Below are 14921 nucleotides of genomic sequence, written 5' to 3'. Positions count from 1 at the left end.
AAATAAGCATTTTCTGGTCTAATGAGCTATTTCCATCAAAATAAATTCCCCAAATGGAAGTATTACATGGCTCATGCTAAGCTTAACAAAAATGCTTTCTGTATTTTCAGAAGTGTTGTGATATCCCAGGAATATAGAACTTTGAAAGCCAAATATAGGCCTGCAACACTGTTTCAATAACTGTATTCTTCACTTCTAATCAGAGAAGCACCCAGGAGCCCTCAAAACAAGCAACATGAATCCAGGCTTGAGGGGAAAGAGAATCTCAGCAATAGTTGAGTCTCCTACTGCTCAAAATAACAGCCATGCACAGTGAGCTGACTTTTATTATCTGTTGTATAATGTCTCAAGTTCACTTATTTCGGTGAGATTGGAAATTTTTCAGCTGGTTTTTGTTTAGATATTCCCCCAATAGCTTTTATAATTTGTGAAGTATCATTTTAAAAGGTCCTGGAAGATAGCATCAAATAAATAGGTAGTGTTTTCTTCATTAACTACCCGGATCTCATTAATTCCTAAGTGACACAACATATACTCAAACCCTTAGTAACATCCCAGGTATGTTTACAAATTAGGACCGCCAGAGTGGTGTTGTTGCTAGATAGTATTCCTGGAGAATCCTAAGACACCCTGGCATATGCAATTTGTTTTTTGTTTTGTTTTTAATCCCAATGTGATTCTCCAGGAAGTTTTGTTCCAAGTATTCCATTAGAGGAATAGTTCAAAAGTGAAGTACTTGCCCACCATTTATGAAGCTATGCGATCTATTTTCAGTAATTGAAAAAGAAGAAGTAAAATCAGTGAGATACAACAATTATGCATGCTACATTTATTTTTTTTTTTTTGTATTTTCAAAATCACAGTTCTTGGCATCTTGAAGATGATTTTCTTTCTTCCTCTTCCATCAGCCACAGCAGATTGTTAAGAGCGGTAAGCTCGCCTGCAGCTTGAGCTGGCGTCCTTTCAGTGCAGTGGAGAATGTGCCACTTGAAGGGTCACTTATGTTCAGTTCTAGTCTTTGCAGCTCCATTACACTGTGGCCGGTGTAGTGCCTGACTTTGGAGAACTTACCCAGATGTGGAACTTACCCACTCTTTGCACTGTGAGAATTCATAGGCAAGATGACTATGTGTTCTTCCTTCCATGTTCTCGGCACTAGGAAGCACCCAGTCAAGTGGGCAATGACAAAGAAGAGCTTGAGGTAACGTTCCCACTGACAAGTCGTAGGATCAGTACATTTGCCAGAAGGGAGCTGCCTGGCACCTCTAGCAATTGTTCAATCCACCCATAGTAAATGCTAAACCTCTGGGCCTGGGGTTACAGGCTGCCATTGAGATGACACAGCAGGTGACACCAAAAAAAAAAAATACCCCAGACTACTCACAAAGATATGAATTTTTGTTTTTCTTCTGAATCTCAGGACATTCAAAAATATTATGTAAGCTACATTCTACAAATAAATACTGTGCAGTATAATATCATTATGGGATATTCATGTAGTTCTTAATATGATAAAAATGTAACTAAGACACAAAAGAAGGAAGGGAGGGAGGGAGGGAGGGAGGGAGGGAGGGAGGGAGGGAATGGGAGAGAGGGATGGGGAAGGATAGGAGGAGGGAGAGAGGGAGGGAAGAGGAAAGACTAAGAAATTAACCAATTCTGTTCAAAGCTAGGTTACCATAATCTGTATCACTGACGTTAGGCCATCACATAGGGAGACCTTTGTTGGTAACTTGCTTGAAGAAAATTACCAAACCAAATCTACCCACTCCATACACTTCACATATCTCTTCCACACACCCCTTCACGTGAAACTCCACATATAGCCTCACAAACAGCCACACACACACACACACACCCTCACACACAGCCTCACACAGAGTCTCACACACATCCTCCCATTCAGTCACACACACACACACACAGACACAGACACACAGACACACCCTCACAAATAGCCACACACACACATACACACACACACATACACATACATACACACACACACCCTCACACACAGCCTCACACAGAGTCTCACACACATCCTCCCATTCAGTCACACACACAAAAACACACACACAAACACACACATAGACACAGACACACAGACACACACACACACACACACACACCCTCACACAGCCTCACACACAGTCTTACACACATCCTCCCATTCAGTCACACACACACACACACACACACACACACACACAAAGACACAGACACACACACACACACACACACACACACACACACACACTGTGAACTCCTCTCAACAAAGAAGATTTTTTTCCATAGTGGTTGTTGCCTAAGTGTTCCTACACACACACACACACACACACACTGTGAACTCCTCTCAACAAAGAAGAATTTTTTCCATAGTGGTTGTTGCCTAAGTGTTCCTCTTACCTGATTGCCTCCTCTAGGTCTTCTGAGGGCTGAGCTAGGAAGGACAGATAATTTTATTTAGATTGGTTTTCTTTTCTTTTTTGCTTTCTTTTTTTTTTCAGAACCAGTAACTTTGGTGATTTGTCTAAGATGTGAGAGGTTGTTGAACCTATTAAAAGAGAACTGGGATAATCATCTAGATCATCTTAGCTGATGACTAGACTAGAAAGAAGGCACCCATGACAGTCAAGTAAAACTGTGTTTGTCAGTATTGGTCACTGTGCTCTCTGAGACATGTGTGTCCCTTGCCCCCTTCTCAACTCACGGATAATTCTTCCTCGCCAAGTCAGGTCTGGCTCCTCTTTCCCTGGTCTTACCAAGGAGGGGAATAGTGGGGAGAAACTAGAAAAGCACTCTAGTCAATTTCTCTACTTGATTACGTGGGAATTCTTTCTGCATTTCAAAAATTTATATCTATGGTTAAATGATATTTTTAAAACCTGATTAAATAAAAAAAATACTTATGACATTTTTCATATGAGAAATAGCCTCTCGCCTTAGCATGATGCTTCCTTTATAGCAAATCTCATTTTTTTAATTTAACCAAAAATAATAATGGATTTATATTTTAAGCCATGGTTAATATCTGGTACAGAGTTCAACATGGAAGCAACTACCAAAACCTTTTGATGCCTGTATACAATGAAAGAATACCTCTTTTCCTTGGATCCTTGTAAGGGATGATGCACCATCTTAGGTGGGTGTAGAATTGCCTAGAAGATCAGGGAAACTCATTTGGGTATGACTCTGGGAGAGATTGTGAAAGACCGACCCAGATAACAAGTGACACCATCTAATGCATTGTGAGTCCAAGCGTCATGAACACAAGGAAAAGAGAAGAAGAGAAAGTTAACTACTGCCAGTCTCCTCTCTCTCTTTTTTCTTTCTGGTCTGATGATGAAAGTTGCTTCACCAGACCTTCCCTGTGGAGAAGCCAAACCCCATTGAAATGTGAGCCAAAATAATTCCTTCCTCAAACAGATTATTTCTAATGCACTATTCTAATTCAACCATTAGGTCATATTACCAACTTCTTTTAGACATTAACCAACTAGAGTTCCTTACAATAAGACTTCTGGAATGGATACTATTATCATTTACAGTGTTAAGAGAGAAAATTGACAGAAGATTTAGGTAACCTAAGAAAGCCTGAAAAACGAGAAACTTTGTTAAAGTATATAATACTCTAAGTATTGAATAATGTATGCACAATATAGCTATTATCAATTTCCATATCAGACCTTATTCTAAGTAAGTAAGGTTTATAATAGATATGTTAGTAAGCCACCAACTGTTTTCTTTAAAAACCCTGAGCATTTCCTACTGTTGTTTCCTTATGTTTAGTTTTGATAAAGATTTATCTCACTTTAATAACAGGACAAAATCAAGACAAGTCAGGATTCTAATAATATTGTCCACTGCATGTGTAAATGACATGTCTATCATAGATCTAAATGCCTTGCCCATTCCCTCTGTACAATCCCTTGACACATGACTTTCTTATGGTCTCAATATTCTTTTGTGCTTCCTAGTCAGAAATAAGCATTGGCTCTGTCTTCCAGCTTTTTTGCTTGGCATCTTGAAATACCTTCCTCACTTTGTGTTTCTTTGGGCAGTCCTGTTTAGCTTTTTTTCCTGCAAACCATGCTCTTTCTTTGCATTTTTCAAAGATAGTTCTGAATCTGGAATCTTTCATTCCGAATGAATACAAGGATGAGAGTTTGGGTAAGGGTGTTTCTCCATGAAATTAAGAGAGAAAGACTGGAAACTGTTTTAATAAGCATTTTATTCTCAGGGTTCTTATCTTATATTTGTTATAAGTAGCATTAGACTAGATAATGACAAAAATCACCTCCCTCTCAAAAGGAAGTGATGGTTGTAAAGAAAGAAGGTAATATTTAGTTGTCCCTGTGGCTTCATCAAGTTCACAAATTCTATTTCAAGAAATGGTATGCTTGATGCAAAACATTATGCTGTGGGAACTGTGGTTTCAACGGGTTCATTCCAGGGCTGTGATTAAAACCAGGCTTTAAATTTAAGCCATTGTCCTGATATTAACTCTGTCATTTACAAGCTGTGGAACCTGGGGCAAACGACTCATCTGTCTTCTAAGTAGGTGAAAAGCTAGCCCGTAGCTTGAACTCAGATATTTGAGCCAATGTTTACATAGGAATAATCTAAATGAAGTTGTCCTCACTGGGAAATGCTTTTTATTTGTTTGACTGATGTAAGCAAAGAGTCTCCTAATAGATGTGAAAATATGTTAAAAATACTATAAAATATGGTTATCATCAAACATGTAAGTAAACGAGCAGCAGATGGAGTTATTAACCTCAGGGCACAAGATCCTGTTATTCAAATCATGTTCGTAACACGGTGATAGAATGTAAAAGACACAAAATTGTTTGGATAATGTTTGTGAAATCAGGCATTTTATTCTAGAAGCATTCCTCAGATGATAAACGACTAGTTTATAAAAGATATTCTCTCAGAAAATGTTTCTATTTGCAACTTACTCCTTCACAATATTTATTTACCAGATAGTCAGGCTATCATCTTGGAATATTAATTTTTAAAATGGATATTATAAAGATTCTAAAAATAACCAATGAGGCAGATAGAAACCATCCAGCACCTGTAATAAAAGTCACACAAACATCTGCAGCACAAATCGGGCTGGTATTTTATATACTCTACAGGCAGTAACTGTTCTGTTTTATTGTGTAAACTCATTTCTAGGTACTCCTTATAAATCAGAGCTCTGATTCAATATATCATAACACTGTCCAGTAAAATCTTTTTGAGTCATGCTTTGTTGACCTTTACATCATAGGTGTTTATCAAACACTCACAAAACCTGGATTGTACAATAAATATTTATGAACTGTTGTTGTCAAAATTTAACTAGCTGAGGTCAAAACATTTTAGAGATACCAAAATATTTCCACATAGTGCAAGGTCACAAAGACATTGAATGCAATCTTTCACCAGCACGTGTATCCCCTGCAACTTTCTTAAGTACTTTTTTTTTTTTAATGAGAAGTAAGAAAACTTTCTCAGCCACTCTAGTGAGGCAGTTGATGTTAGGGGAAATAGAGAACCACAAACACAGTGTTATGCTAGAGCAAGCCTTGATCCCAACCTTGGCCTTTAAATGGATGCCTTGTCAATATTTTTCCCTGCAAAGTAAAGGCCAGGATTTTCACAGAGAATTTTTCAGAAAAGGAAGGGTCCCTCAATCTGGGTGGTTGTGCACATTAACATAGAACTAACATAGAATGTATAGTTTCCTCTAAGTCTAGGTAAATCAGTATATTCCTAACAACACACATGCCAATCAGCAAAGCCATAAAGGCACACCCTCTGTATATAGGGAACTAGTATTGTATTTGTATCCTCTAGTCTACAGCAAAATACCTTTTCTTTTTCATAAATATTAAAATACCATTGTGGTAGTTTAAATGGGAATGGTCCCCATAGCTTGTATATTTGAATGTTTGGTCCCTAACTAGGTCCCTAACTAGTGAAATTTCTTAGAGAAGGATTACTTTCTTGCTTTTTCTAGGGTGTAGTTTGCCTCCTTGTGTTGGGATTTTCCATATATTATCCTTTGTAGGGCTGGATTTATGAGAAGATATTGTGTAAATTTGGTTTTATCATAGAAGATCTTGGTTTCTCCATCTATGGTGATTGAGAATTTTGCTGAGTATAGTAGCCTGGTGTGGCATTTGTGTTCTCTTAGAATCTGTATGAGGTCTGCCCAGGATCTTCTAGCTTTCATCATCTCTGGTGAGAAGTCTGGTATAATTCTGATAGGTCTGCCTTTATAAGTTACTTGCCCTTTTTCCCTCATTGATTTTAATATTCTTTCTTTGTTTAGTATATTTGGTGTTTTGATTATTATGTGCCTGGAGGACTTTCTGTTCTGGTCCAGTCTGTTGGCAGTTCTGTAGACTTCTTGTATGTTCATGGGCATCACGTTCTTTAGGGTACAGAAGTTTTCTTCTATAATTGTATTGAAGATATTTACTGCCCCTTTAAGTTGGAAAACTTTGCTCTCTTCTTTACCTATAACCCTTAGGTTTAGTCTTCTCATTGTGTCCTGGAGTTCCTGGATGTTTTGGGTTACAAACTTTTTGCATTTTGCATTTTTTTGACTGTTGAGTTAATGTTTTATACGATATCTTCAGCAACTGAGGTTCTTTCTTCTCTCTCTTATATTCTGTTGTTGAAGCTTGCATCTATGACTCCTGAATTCTTTGCAAGGTTTTCTATCTCCAGAGATGTCTCACTTTGTGATTTCTTTATTGTTTCTTCTTCCACTTTTAGATCTTGGATGGTTTTGTTCAGTTCCTTCACTTGATTGTTTGTGTTTTCCTATAATTCTTTAAGGGACTTTTGTGTTTCCTCTTTAAAGGTTTGTGCCTGTTGACCCATGTTCTCCTGTATTTCTTTAAGGGAGTTATTTAAGTCCTTCTTGAAGCCCTCTATCAGTATCATGAGATAGAATTTTAAATCCAACTTTTGCTTTTCCAGTGTGTTGGGGTATCCAGGTCTTGCTGTGGTTGGAGAACTGGGTTTGGATGTTGCCAAGTAGCCTTGGTTTCTGTTGGTAGGGTTCTTGTGCTTGCCTTTTGCCATCTGGTTATCTTTGGTGCTACTTGGTCTTGCTGTCTCTGGCTGGAGCTTGTCCCTCCTGTGGGCCTGTAAGTCTGTGTCTGTACTGGGAAACCAACTCTCTTCTGGCAGGGTCTGTGCACAGAGGCTGTGGAGCCACCTGGCTCCCTGGTGCGAATGGCACTAGGAAGACTTCTGTCCCAGCTGCTCCACTGATCATTTGCCCTGTATGCTCCTAGCTGTTCCCCTCCAGAGGGAAGGTGGAGATCTCACCTCCGTGCTCAAAACTGAAAGTGCTACTGGAAGATCACTCTCTGCTGGTGGGATGTGCTCTGAAGGCTGGCTCCCTGGTGCAAATGTCGCAAGGCTTTCCTTCATAACTTGTCTCTGTCATGATGTCTGAATATGGCAATAAAAAAGTAATTAGGACAACAGCTTTAGCATCCTGTATTGTTTACAAATACATTTTTGGAATCTGGTAATCGTCTAACAAACCCTAAAGATTATTTTTTCTAGCCACCTCTCTTTCTATCACTCCAATTTAGACCCTAAAAATAAATGTATGTATGTATGTATGTATGTATGTACGTATGTGTATACATACATACACATATACATGTATATGTAATTAATATAGACAATAGTTTTAGTGATTAATATGGAAACAAACTATGGAATTTAATATCTGATTTCTAAAATGACTATTTCTTCAACAATTTATTGGACATTTCCCCCACTTTATCTTAAGTTTGAATTGTGAACATATTAGTCTGCTTTGTTTTTGATTTTGTTTTTTTAAACAGAGCTGAGGACTGAACCCAGGGCCTTGTGCTTGCTAGGCAAGCACTCTACCACTGAGCTAAATCCCCAACGCTGGTCTGTTTTTTATTAAAATAAAAATAACCTGAGCTGGATCACTTGCAAAGGAAAGGCATTTACTTGGCTTGCAGGTTTGTTTGTTTTTTTTATATTTGTTTCTGTATCATTTCTTTATATGAAGATTGAGTTTGCCATATAGAACCAGCTGGCCTCAAATTCTCAGTCCTCCTGGTTTGGCTTTGCTGTGTTAGAGAATTTCTCTAGGGATATGAAACAGACATCTATTCACCCAAGAAAGAAAATCTCTAACATGCCAAGGTAAGCACTGATATAGTCTCCAGTTTGGTGAAGCAATAGTTTCCTCTGGGGTTACTACCAGGAGGGATGACTTCAAAGCAGCTGTATCCTTGGAAATAGCGCCCCACTTAAATAACAATGTGTAAAAGCTGCAGCCTTCCATCTTTCTGTAGTTTGCAGGCAGTTCACCCATTTCATAGTCCAAGAAAACGGTACAGCTCAGTCTCTTCCTCTGGTAATGGTTTATTCCTTTTTATACTTCTACGGAAGTGACATAGCAAATAATCCAAGCTTCTAAACTTTCAGACACATAATCTTTGTTTTCTTCCTGGGTCTCATTAGCTTCCTCCTCTCCTGAGGAGACATTTCAGTTCTAAAGAAATTGTTCTATAATGGGCCACCTAAATGCTTAGATTATAGGAAGAAACTGCTATGCCTAGGTTAGCTCATTGTCATTAAGACTGAAATTCTAAACAGGACAGCATTGGATCTAGAGAGGACCTGATGACAGATAAAATTATGGTAGGCACAGGAACATGTATGAAAAGGAGATAGCTCAAGGGGAGAAGGAAGCCACAGAGCTATTGAGCATTTTACAGTAGCTTGCGCACGCTCTCTCTCTCTCTAGCTCTCTCTCTCTCTCTCTCTCTCTCTCTCTCTCTCTCTCTCTGAACCAAATTTAAGAACTTCAAGACTGAGTCCATCTCATCTAAGAGCAGTGACTTAAGGACCTTTTACTAAGTGTTAAATATCCTACTTCTTCTTAACACTGACACAATGATAACCAAACAAGACACAAGAACCCCAAACATTCTTCATTTTTAATCTCAAAAAATCCTTCTTCTTTATCTTTTAGAATGTAAATAAAAATAACTACATAAAATAATGAAAGCAGTGCACTTGTTGGCCCAAATTTCTTCCTTTCTAGGCAAAATGTTGTTACATACTCAAAAGATTCTTCCAAGGAATAAAAATAATGATGCTGACTCAATCTAATCTTTTCTTTAAAAAACAAAAAAAAGTGGCCTAGAACTGTAGCTTAGTTGCCTAGAACTGTAGCTTAGTTGATAGAGTACTATTGATATCAATCAGATTCCTTGCAGCCAGTCTGAAAAGCCTGGCGACAACAGGACACATCATCATTAGCTGCCAAGAGGCAGCACAATCCTACTGTCACCTCATGTCACATGTCTACCCCCTATCCAAGCACCACATCCATGATGAAAGGACCCATTTCTCTTCTCTTCCCCCTCCCTTTTTGTCTTTCCTCCACCCATTGGCAGTCTTTGTATCCCCTCCCCTCCCCTGAATAAATCTCCCATGGAAGACCTGCCACATGATATGGCTTTATGGATCCTACCTCTTAGATCCAACAACTGCTCTGGGATGTACAAAGCCTGAAATTAACCCTAGTACCTTACAAGCCAGTTGTGATGGTACGTATCAATAATCTCAGTTTTTGGGAGGGGGGCTCAAGTGGATCCAAAGTTCAAGATTTCAATGCTGTCCTTAGTTATTTAACAAGTTCAGGGGCAAAAGTGTTGTATTATTTATTTAATGCTGTTCAAATTGCCCTGCCAGCCACTGCACACATTTTTTTTCACCACCTGCAAAATGTTCTGGATTCTCAAATGAAAGACACACACAGGCAGCTTTATTTATAATAGGTCCTAAGCAGCTCAATGGCAGGGCCACTCCCAAACTTCAATGTTGGTAATGCCTCCCCTCCGATACCCCCGAATTATTACTTACTAAAATCTATATTTCATCTGTGGTACTCTAGATCCAAATGGAGGGGCCCCTGGGGTCACTCTTCCCCAGTTCTCATATGGTTGCACGCTCTCTCTTCTATAGCTCTCAATCCCATATCTTATTTCTTTGCTGACAATGATAATTTTAACCTTTTTTTCCCATGGGTCCCTTGCCCGGGAAATCTAAAAGTCCCTCCTCTGTATTCCTGTTCAGCCATTGGCCGCAGATAACTTTATTTACCAATTAAAGTCAACTGGAGACAGGAACTAGCAACATCTTACATACAGACATACAGATTCCCATATAATTTGAGAACCCATTTAGCATAATATAAACGACAAATTAAATATACAAAAAAGAAAAAAATTAGGAAAAATACAGAAAAGATAGAAATAAAAAGCATATGAGACAGTTCCCTAGCATACTCATTTTCAAAGCTAATGGAAAAACTCTTTTAACACAGAATCTATGAAAGGTTTCAGTGTATTTTCCCCCACTGAAGAAAAAGAAAACAGAACACTGTAATCTCTTTCAATGTCTATCACTATGACCAGTTTACAGGCTGCTGAATAGCTATTTGTTATCAGTTCATTTGACTACAAGAAAATGTTTTAGAATGAAAAACACAAATAGGAATTTGGTCAGATAATTGATTGTATATAGTTTGGCCAAAATCAAGGAGGAAAATAACATGTTTCTATTTGTTTGATATTGTAAAATACATGAATAGTAATTTTAAAAAAAGGAAAGAAAGAAGGAAGGAAGGAAGGGAAGGAAGACGACATATCAGTTCATAGGACTGTCATTCCATGATGACGATTCAAGAATCTGTGAGAAATGCCTTCCTTTTTTGAGATTTCTTGGTAATTTCCCTTCAGTTTCACTTTATCATATCAAATTCATCTTCAATTCAATGGTGTGTCCTTCACATCATGTGTATTGCTAACTTGGTGGCAAAGCACACTCCAGTCTCCAACAAGGCAACTGAATTCTGTGAGTTCCTGCCTTTTCTGTAGTTAGAATGTATAGAAAACAAACATTCAGCTGTATTTTAATAAATATGCAACCACAAACTGTTAACTGTCATGAAGGCAAAGGACAAGCAAACATTCAAAAACTTTGAGAAAAATACTGTTAGCTAAAAATGGGGATAATTTAAATGTCCAGAAAAGGATATTAATATGGAAATAATTAAATATATTCTAAGTGGCATATGATGAAATAAATTATTATATTTTAAAAACCAGAAGCCTGTTTCTAAAGGTGTACAATAAAATGATAATTTGAAAAACACTAGTTATTAAATGCTTCTTATATTCTTAGTTCTATGATAGGCATTGTATATACCTTACTTAAGTTAATTTTTATAAGCCATAGAATTCTTTCTTCATTTGTTAGTAATACTTTTCTTTTGAGGTATGCCTATACAGAAATAAAACTCAAAAAGCAGTAACATATTTGTGCAAAAACTGTATTGATTCACTGAGGAAAATATTTACCAAGCATCCTCTGCATACCATGGGTAATACCAATGTATTACCCATGACATTTAGGATCCATCTGTGAATAAAACAAAATTTTCCCATTTCATACAGTTGCAGTTTTGTGAACAGAAGTAGACAAAAATGAACCAGGTTATTACAATTCTGTAGTCTTGTTATCACAGAGACACATACTATTCATCATGCCTTGCTGGTCTATCAAATTTTAAAATCAATGAAAACTTTCTCTTGATTGCATTTTTATATTTATATTTATATTTAAAAACTAAAAAATATACTCAGTCAAATCCTATTCTCCAACTTTTAGGGTTGCTTCTAATGTGATCGAGATCATCCACAGTGGAGATAAGGAATCAAGTGTTAGCTCCACCAAATTGTGGCTTTAATAACTAGTCATTCCTCTGATTTAAATAAAGTCAAGTCAGACTGGTATCAGTTAAAATGTGATTCCATTGGGTTCAATGTTCAATAAGAGCATGTGTTAAGTTTATTTTGTATATTTCATAAACACTTGTTGATTTATTAGCTAGTAAGGATAAAATAAAGACCAAGAAAATGAACTGAGACAATACTGCTTGTATTCATTAACCTGAACCATTATGCATTAGAAGAAGTATTGGTAAATGATTGCATATAACATGCCTGGCATGCACAAAATACTTCAAGAGAATCAAGAAGTTTAGGCATTATTTTTGTTCTGGTCAGTCTCATCAATAGGTAGCTGATAATAGTCTTACTGCTATTTACATATTGGTACTACACTGGCATGGATTTGCATAATGTATTGAGGCTCTATGCTCTAGAGGGTTGCATTGTAACATATTGGTGCTTAATGAACTCTGAAAAAATTGATTTTCCACAGAGTAAATTAAGGAATGCATTATAGCTGTTAAAGCAATCTTAAGGGAAATCTGAAGCTTCCACTGCAGCACCATGCTTAGTAAGTAATAAATTACATGTTATACTTATTTGCCTTAATTCATGCTAATTTTGTCCAATTAATGTATCACAGTAATTCAGAAGCCTGTCACAGGAGAGCTAATTATTTATTGGATTTTTGTGTTCAGCTCCCTAGGAGTCTACCAGCAAACAAACTTGAGACTGTCTTTCTCTTAGGTCCACAGTGACATTCTTATGTCTTACTGTGGGAAAGGAGGATTCTTGTTTCTGTTTCAAGTTTAAAAATGGGAATAATCTTAGTTAGATTCTCTCTTGATTGGTAAAACAGTCTGACAGCCTGCCATTCTGTCAGCATAAAACTCAACTGTCTTTGTTATCAAGCTATTTTACCTTATAAGTGTGTATTTCAGAACTTTGAAGGAGAGATGCTGTAAACCATTTTTATACATTAAAAGTTTCTGTTTAATGAGGTGTTTCTAGTTATACATCCAAAGCGAGTTGAGAAAGCCAAGCATGTGTCTCAAAAATTTATAGCAGACATTCCCACTCTTTTGTTTTAATCTCTGAATATTTCAGAAAATTCCATAGATTTCCTAAATAGTTATATTCCATACTTCATTCTGCCCAATCTTGATTCAAAACCATAAGCCTTGTGCTATCCCAAAAGTATCAATTGAAAAAGATTACAGTTAGCAATTGATGTTAGCTTAACAAAAACAGTTTTTTATGGTTCACTGTAAATTCACAACCACCTAAATGAATTATTCATGAGATTAATACCTACAATCCTTACCTATAAATAACATGGCAGTTGCTAAATAATTTGCGTGCCTTACTAAGATGTGGACATCAGAGTTAAGGGGGGCTGTGACTCATCATCTGTGAACTGTTTACTGCATTTTTTTCTGGACTTCTGAGACCTGGAACTTTTTCAGAGGTATTTATCCATAGAAGGTAAGAAGCATTTGATCTCCTAGTCTGTTCCCTCCTGTAAGTGTCAAGAGAGCACCTGTCTGCTGCTTCTTATATTTTCTGCTGATAAAAATGTGGTCATATCTCTTTAAATCCATAAAGCAATGTTTTACTAAGATGGGTTCTCATAGGGTTTCAGCTTCACGATAGATAAAGTACACTACCATGTCCCACATGTAAAAAGGAAAAGTAGATTTCTCAACCCTGTTTATTTTGATGGGAGAATATACCATTTTTTCCATCCAGCTACTGATTGACACAGTTAATTGTGTATCTTCTGATCAACAAACATTGAGTAATATATAAGTTTGCAACTCAATATATTATTACTTCAAAAGAAAACTCTATCATCTCTACCAGTCAACCCCATTCCTATTAGCCAGTCACATTACCCACTCAAAATTACAAAGAATTTTTTTTTTATTTACTCTCTTCTTCATACACCAGTACATCTTGGGTGATATTTTCTTCCTTTTGCTTTCATTTATATCTATACCTTAGAAGACTAAAATGACCATGTCACTTCTTCCTGGTTTGGTTTCTTGCAAGACAGTAGACTCATGAGTAACATGAGTTCATGGGACCATGAGTTTGCAACTGTAGTTTCAGCATTTGTTAATGTGCAAAAACTAAAATCAATGGAAAGTAAAGCAAATTATGTGGCTTACTACTGAATGAAAGATCTCTGAGGACTAATAATGGGAAGATATGTATTACTGTTTTTTATTATGCCTGCCCATATGTCCATTCTCCAACTTACATGTCCCTGTTGCCCATAAGAAGGCTTGGCTCTTTCCTTAAGTTAAAGGTTTAAACTCTTCCTATACTTCTGCATCATCCGTCTTATCCACCCACGATATAATACTCCTGAGTCTTGACCACTAAATGACAACTGAAGGTCAAGTTCATGAGCTCTGTGCACTTTAGGTTAGATTCAACGCATTTCTTGAAACTGAAAAACCTTAGGTCATTAGTGAGATGAAGTCAGACCAGAGAGTCTCTATTTTGGTATATTCTAGAAACATTACATCCCATCACAGGAGAGTTGCTCATTCCAACCCTTCAAAACTAGGTCTCACTTGTGTTTGTGGGCTCCTTCTCCCTTTCCTGTGATTTCTCTTGGTGTATTTGAACTGCTAGGGAAAGAATGCTTCTGAGTCCTTCAGTTCATCAAAAGTCACAGTAGATTTGGCTACTGAAGGATATCTCAGGCTTTAATCCATTTCATTGTTAAAACACAGACATTTAACACAGATGATCCCAGAACCTTCATGAGCTATCATATATTTGTTATTTTTTTAAATCATGGGGATAGCATTGATATGTAACAGCAGAACTCTTTCTGCTTTGATGTAACTCATTCCAATAATGGACAGATAAAGTGTGTGTGTGTGTGTGTGTGTGTGTGTGTGTGTGTGTGTGTGTGTGTACTTATCAAGCATCTCTCTTAGATGCTTTGCACACTTTTGGTAACAAGGTCACTTATTGAGTCTGGAGCTTGTGATTCAGAAAGATCTCCAGGCAAGTGAAACTTGAAGATCTGTTTCTTCCATCTTTCTAATGAGCAGTGATTTTCATGTTGCACAAAACTCAATGTTTTATGTGGGACCAGGG

Source organism: Apodemus sylvaticus, chromosome 2, assembly GCF_947179515.1.
Source record: "Apodemus sylvaticus chromosome 2, mApoSyl1.1, whole genome shotgun sequence".
Classification (NCBI taxonomy): Eukaryota; Metazoa; Chordata; class Mammalia; order Rodentia; family Muridae; genus Apodemus; species Apodemus sylvaticus.
The sequence above is the reverse complement of the archived record's forward strand: the minus strand, read 5'-3'. Positions refer to the sequence as shown.